General features: G+C 39.0%; 1 non-coding gene across 1 annotated transcript; it reads right to left on the bottom strand.

The window, feature by feature from the left end:
• Positions 1 to 311: 311 nt before the first annotated feature.
• On the bottom strand, positions 312 to 475 carry LOC142443798 (U1 spliceosomal RNA). The gene has a single exon (XR_012783549.1). It is a non-coding gene; the product is annotated as a U1 spliceosomal RNA (small nuclear RNA).
• Positions 476 to 7815: the final 7340 nt, after the last annotated feature.

Genomic DNA, 7815 nt, shown 5'->3' with positions numbered 1-7815 from the left:
TCTATAAATTTAGTTCTCATGTAAGAACGAAATTGCCATTGTTACAACAACAGAAAAGTGGGTGGAGGAGGACGTCAGACAGTGTAAGATAGGACAAAAATAATAATTTATAAATTATCAAGGGGTTCATGAGGGAGTGGAGAATGGGCAGGTAGGGGGAAAATGAGGAGCTGATACCAAGGGCTCAAATAGAAGGAAAATGTTTTGAGAATGATGATGGCAACAAATGTACAAATGTGCTTGACACCATGGATATGTGTATGGATTGTGATAAGAGTTGTAGGAGCCACAAGAAAAATAATATTTTTTGTCATGGGAGAGCATGAACTCAGTCCCCCACTATCACACATTATGCAGTCGAGTTTCCCACACTTGGGGAAATCACAGGGGTCAGCACATCCAGAGTGCAATGGATGAGCCTCGCCCTGGGAAAACCACCTTCGTGATCATGGGATCTCCCTTGCCAGGTAAGTATTTTTTAAAAAATAATGAAATTGTCACATTTTTCTGAAATGATACTTATTTAAGCAATTTGGATAATCCTAAACTAATTTCTTCATTCATCCTACACAAGATATAACAAGAAGAAGAAAAATGATTTTGAAAAAATATACATCCTCCAAGCTTTGCCTTTGTTCATGGCAGATTCAAGTATGCCTATGATTGTACAGCAGGTGGCCGTGCACAATTTCTCTGGAGCTCCATATTTCTGGAGTACTTGTGCTATTTGTTTTTCTAATGCTGCTGTGACATTTAATTGCTTCATAATCAGCATTTGGCACTATTCTCCACGCTGTGCTTTCAAAATCTTCTCTTAAATTATGTAAACAGCCTGTTAGTGACTAGTAGCGACCCATGCATGTCTTCAAATTAGTATCTGAATCTGCAGAACTTGACTCAGCAGATGAAAGTGTGTTTCTGCATAACCACTGTAAATACATAGTCTCGTGTTTGGATGTGTTGGTGATGTGCTCAGTTGCTCTTAACATGTATTGGTCTTCAGAAATATTTTCTAAAACATCTAGAATCTGAGTACATGATTCCATGATGACACTTTATGCTACAGCATGCTCGGCTCTGGGTAGAGGCATTTTGCCAAAATATGTGTTTTTAATTGCCCATTGGTGAATAGAGGCAGTAAAAAATATGTAAACTTACTAAAAAGTAGGACAAAATATCAGCTGATTTAACTGAGCTCCATTCCAAATGGTTACGTGAATGCACACAGCACAGGGCATGAAAATGCATAGTCCATTCTACAATTGTCCGTTGCGTGGTCTTTTGCGGAAATTATGTGGGTGCCACATTTGACGTCTTCTGGCTCCAAGAAAAGAAAAGGGGAATCCAACTTCACACCAGACCAAGATCAAATGTCCCCAGGGAGAAGTCAGGCATACCTGTCCTCATCGTCTCCATCCTGCTTGACTCTTATTTTGACACCAACTCTCTCATCCAGGACCCTACTCTTTGCTGTGTGTGATCATTTGTTATAATGATCATAAAGAACTCCCAGAGAACCTTCACAATTGTGGTTTCTACTAGGGAAGCTCGTAGAAACAGGTTATAAGATATTAAGGGTTCTGTTTTTCTTTGTCTTCAATGCCTCTTCACAGCTGTGCTGGCAGGTCTATCTCTTTCTGGTCCTCAGTCTAGTAGCCACTGGGTCACAGGACCTTGGCCGTGTTCTGTGGGCTGGAAGACTGGGGTTCTACCTCACAATTTTGATGGCACTCTTCTGCTCTGGCTTCTGGTTTCAGCGTTGGACCTCAGCCATGTCCCGTGACCTCTCTGTTGTGGTCACTGGTGTCTCTGCTCTCTCTGCCTTTTCAGACAGGTATCTTACATAAGCTCTGCGGTGGCTCTTTTTTTCTTAATAGTCGTGAGATTCTCAATGCCTGCTTCTGAGAAGATTCACTCTTATACCCAGCAGAGTGGCAAAATGAACCAATCCCCAAGTTGGAGTCCTCTATGTCTTATTTACAGGCTCCAGTCTATTGGAGTTAGAAAAATATACATAGAAGGGTGATATTAAGCAATTTCACTTCACCAGACCTCTATGATGCCCTGAAGTATCAGGTGCAGTGTCTTAGGACTGCACTGCTTAGCTGAAAAATTAAGTTTTGAAATTTTTGCATTAATTGTGAAGTGCTTGATTTTCACTTTCTTCATTGATATAGTTTATACACAGGGAAATGTGACAAATCACTGAAATTATTTTCTTTTCTGAAGATAAGTATTTTGAAAGTACTTATCTGATCTGTATGAGAATGACCAGGAGTGAAATCTGCAAACAGAATAAAGTATCGAAGAATACTTATTTAATCCAAATTGCTGGATCAAGCTTTATCATTTAAGGCCATTACATTGTCAAACATTGTTTTACACCTCTATGATCGATGCCTCTTTTCTGTATTATCATACTGCTGTAAGATGAGACCTCCCAAAAAACAATGGAACTGAAGCAACAGGTTCACCTAAGCCCCAATATAGCTATGTTGTGGGGATACAAACACTTCATTTGTTCCCCATAAACAGTGTCCATGTTAAGTGATTGCTCTAGTACCCACAACCATGCATTGCAAAATAGCTGTCCAATGCTGAGTTTCTTTATTAATTTGTTTCCAGTTCATAAATTCAGCTACATCTTTGCTAGATATGACAGCATAAAATCTCTCTGATTCGATTGATTTCATGTTTATCAATGATACTCAAGTTTTTCCCATTGCTAAATCAATCTGTAGTAAACTGAGAATTAAATTATTTAGAATTGAAATCTTGAAAATAAAACAATATAGAGAGTCAATGATGAAGTATAGAATAGCCACTTCTATTTTTCACCCTAGGATTGCACTCTAGAAATAAATTCAGGACACAGAATCATTTCTGGTTACCATCCAGAAATTATCTTTAGATTTTCAAATAAGAACAAAATCTCCACCAATCAGGATCTGCATTTCTGCATGCAATATTTTCAAATTCTGTACCGTTTCACTTTCTAACTGTGAACATTTGGTTTTATGTCAACTTGGCTGGAGTAGGGTCGTCAGTAGTTTCGCAGTTGAGGCTTCTTGCATGATGTGGTCTGACACAGAATAACCAGCCTCGTGATGGGACCTTCTGTGAGAAGCCAAAGAGTAATGGGAAGATTAGAGTGAAGTTCAATCCTTCCTCGTGTCACAACTCTGAGGATGCTTCCACGGGGATGGAGACGCCTACTTCAGACACAAGTGTTCACTATAGAGACATGCTTCACTTCTTGTTTGTTTGGATCCTGAATCAGACTCATTGAACTCTGGTTCTTTACCCTTGAGCCCAAATCCTGTCATATCACTTCCAGTCCCTGGGATCCATCAGAGCCTATCAACTGAGCTTGGATGCATCCTCTTCTGCCTCGACCAGCTGGGTTAGACCTACTTCCTATTACTGCTTTCAGCTTCATTGGTCCAGGCAGCAACCCAAGTCAGAAAAAGCCTGCAACTTACTATTTGACCCACAGATTTGAACCAGACTAGGATTTAAGCATTTATACAACCATGTGAACCACTTTATTAATATAAAATTATGTATCATCACTGGATTGCTTCTCTAGAGAGCCTAGCCAGAAATATTGATGCAGATTTTGAATCATATTGTTGTAGTTGCATATTTGTGTCATTGATCATTTCAGTGCTAGCAATAGTAGGACCATTAAACTAGAGTGTTCAAATGGAAGGAGTCTCTTATAATCCATTATGGTTTTCTAAAAGGAAGTTAATTTTAGAATTTCTTTAGGGATTCAAAAAGACTTTTTTATCTTTCTGCTAGCTTGATTTTGTACTTTTTTGAAAAGCTGTCATTTCATTTTACCTAGAAATAAAAATTGTGTCACTTTTAAAATTTGGTTTTATTGAAGCAAATAATTTAAAATAAATAGATAAATCAAGTGAAATTTATCAAATACAACTTGCATTCAAAATTTCACATTGACACAAAAATTCACGTTTGAAAATGAGAACAGAAAAATGATTTGAAACATGTAATTTTGTTCTTCAGCATGGTATAGTCAAACGATAAAGCACTTACAGGCAGTTGGGAATCATCTTGATTGTTTGCCCCACGATGTTTGTTAGCAGGCCCTTCACAAGTCTCTGAGTATGTTCCATCTTGAAATAATACTTACGTTTTTACATACTCACTTCCCATCCTTCCAGAGTTCAGGGGATAGTTACTGAAATACAGGAGGGGCCAAACACAACACAAAGAGCAGGATGCAAATACAATGGTGTCCTCACTCCAAAAGCAACATTCAAGTTTGCTTTTCTCCAGACATCACCTTTCTGTCACAAGTTATGTGCTTATTGATTTTTGGCAAAAAGAGTCAAATGTTAGGTTGCCACAGATAAGTCAAACAAGGAAAATATGATGGTTATTGCAGGAAACAAATATAGACTGCACATTCTATTTTTATAGAATTCTTAAACACCCAGTCCTTTCCCAGGGACTAGTCTCTCTTGATAACATATTCAAAGTGCTTGAGTTGACGTCGCAAGGTAGATGTGTTTGCTCTTTTCGCGACCAATGGTATTCTCAATAATCTTCACCTGCACCATGTTTCCAATGCATCGCTTCACCTCTAGTCTTCCTTATTCCGTGTCTGACCTGCACATATACCCTCGTGTGTAAAAATATGTTCATATTTTAAACTGTAGACCAGCTTGGAGAAAATTGGAATTCTGGAGAGCTATTGTGCTCATGAGGAGCTTTTATATAGATCAAGGGGCAGTTGTGGAAATAGAGCAGGGGAACCCTGCGTGGTTTAAAAGCAAGGAAGGCATGCATCCAGCTTGTGGTCTCACTTGTGTTCACGCTATGCTGGATTATATGAAGAAGCGTGGGGCATCAGGTGTGGGGAAGCCTTACCAACCACCTGTGGTATGCAGATGATGCAACCTTGCTTGCTGAAAGTGAGAAGTGGCGGCACTTGCTGGAGCGCTTCAGTTGAAGAGCAAGGATTGTAGCCTTCAGTGTGGCTACAACTCATGTAAGGCAGACCCAAGCCCTCACAATGGGACCAATCGATCTCATGGTACGTGGAGAAAGGTCATCGTGGACAAGGATTTCATCTTTTTTGGGTCCACAATCAGTGCTCCTGGAAGCAGCAGTTAAGAAATAAAAAGAAGTATTGCATTGGGTAAATCTGCTGCCTAAGACCTCTTTTGTGTATTGAAGAGCAAGGATGTTATTTTGAGGATTAAGGTGCACCTGGCCCAAGCCTTGATATTCCCCATTGCATCATATGCATGTGGAAGTAAGACATTGAGCAGGGAAGACTGTGGAAAAATAGATGTACTTGAAGTGTGGTCCTGGAGAAGACTATTCAAAGTCCCCTGGACTGCTAAAAGAACAAGCAGAACTATACTGGAAGAAGAACGACTGAGTGCTCCTTAAAGGCAAGGACGGCAAGACTTCATCTTACATGCTTTGGACACTTTGTCAGGAAAGACCAGGCCCTAGGGAAGGACATCATGTTTGGGAGATGGGAGGGGTGGCAGAAAAGAGGAAGACCCTCAACAAGACGGATTGTCACGGTGGCTGCATCAATGGGCTCAGGCAGAGGAACAATTGTGAGGATGGCGCAGGACCGTGCGGTGTTTTGTTCCATTGGGCAGAGGATCACTATGGCTAGGAGTTGACCCAATGACTCCTAACAATAACAGCAACAACTTTAACGTGTCTGTGAGAACAATAAATATACCATGACTTCAGCCAGGAGCACCTTAGTCCTCAAGTAACATCCTTGTTTTTTCCCAACATTTTAAAGAAGTCTTGAGCACCAGATTAACCCAATGTAATAGGCTGTTTGATATAATTTTTTGAGGCAATATTTTATATTAATAAACCATATTGGCCAAGGTGAATGGGTAATGAGAGTTAAAACATTCTTATATTGAAATTCATAACAAGAAAACTTGCAAAAAGAAATCTGTTAATAAATCACAAAGAGAATGCCAAGAATATATTAGAATATATTCTAACTGTCCTCATTATATAATGATAAATGAAATGTAAGCTCTATATAGAAAATGTGAATAACATCATTATTGCATATTATATGGATGTATTCAATGCAAAGGGTCCTGATGTTGTGTAAACAGTTTATAGCCTTTCCTATTCATGGGCTTCTCTGCTTTTAATATCAAATCCATCTTGCTGCTACCATGAGCATTGTGTATAAATCTAAGCAAGAAAAAAAAAGTCCTTGACAACCTCTATCTTTTCTGTGTTGGTCATGATGTTACCTATTGGTCTAATTGTGAGAGTCTTGGTTTTCTCCACATTGAGGTGTGATCCATACAGAGGACTGCCATCTTTGGTGTTCATCAACAAGGACTAAGTCCTCCTCACTTTCAGCAAGAAAGATCATATCATCTGCATCTCACAGGTTGTTAATAAGGCTTCCTCTAATCCCGATGCTGTATTCTTACTCATATACTCCAGTTGATCTGATTCTTTGCTCAGAAAACATATTGAATAACGATGGTAAGATGACACAAACCTAATGGACACCTTTCCTAATTTTAACCCAGGAAGTAATCTCTTATTGTATTCCAACTACTGGCTCTTGGTCCATTTATAGGTCCCGTCTGAGCAGACTGAGGTGTTCTGTGATTAATATTCTTCTCAAGGCTATCCATAGTTTGCTTTGATCCCCATAGTCGACAGAGTCACTTGATCCGCAAATCCCAAGGTTTGTTAGGTAAATATTGATATGTATAATACTTTAATGTTTATGAGGCTAGTCTCATTAAAGTATTGCCTAAGTTACCATTGTATCAAGGATGTGTTATATTGTGTCCATGAATATGCCAAGTATATTTTTAAATTGAAGTCATAAATATTATTTACAAAGCTTAGGAAATTGGTTTGTATATAAATGTTATACAGGTAAATAAGGAATGATTGAATTCATTGCTATGGTTATTTATTCAAGTTCCCTCACTTTGCATGTTACCAGTGAGATGCATTTCTTTGCTTATTTTTTATAACTATCTGTGCAAGATCATATGTTAGTGTGTGTAACGTTGAAAATATTACCACAGGGTCTTCTGGAAAGAATTGCTGAGTCAGTGGAAATAGATGTACAAAATGCTTTTCTAAGAATGGATCAGAGACACCTTATCCACTAGCCACTCAGTTTGGATCCACTTTCATTTTGTGTGTTTTCACTAAAACTCAGACTTGACCATCCACCTCCATCTCTTGAGTATTATAAAGAAATACTCCCAAGCGTCACATGAAAATAAGGAATTTCAATTACACGGAAGAGTAGACAGGAGACAGCTGTCAATGAAGTATTAGAGTGGTAACTTAAATAACCTTACATGTAGGAGTCCTTATAACCCTGGTGAAAATTATGTCCAATCTGCACCTTCTCCTTCACCGGAGCTGTTATGGATTTCATCTAGTCAGCTCCCATGCACCGAGGCCCTTGTCCTTGGGTTCTGTCTTCTAGACTCCGATGGGTCTTTGTTGGAAAACTGTGTGTTCAATGGATACCTTAAGCATGTGCTTAACTCACTTACTGGTCAATTCATTCCTGAGTCACAGTACCTGTGTGACCCAAATGGTCAAGTTCTCAACTACTAGCCCGGGAGTTGGTGGTTCCAATGTACCGGTGACAACTCAAATGATGGGCATGGCGATATTCTTCTGAAAGGTCAGAGCTTTGACAATCCTATTTTAAAAATTGGTTGGCATCAGTCAAAACTAATGAAACTACAAAATATTCCTTGAATAACGCTGATGGTGAGCATCTATCTATCTCTCCTGTTTATC

Source organism: Tenrec ecaudatus, chromosome 3, assembly GCF_050624435.1.
Source record: "Tenrec ecaudatus isolate mTenEca1 chromosome 3, mTenEca1.hap1, whole genome shotgun sequence".
Classification (NCBI taxonomy): domain Eukaryota; kingdom Metazoa; phylum Chordata; class Mammalia; order Afrosoricida; family Tenrecidae; genus Tenrec; species Tenrec ecaudatus.
The sequence above is the reverse complement of the archived record's forward strand: the minus strand, read 5'-3'. Positions and strand labels throughout refer to the sequence as shown.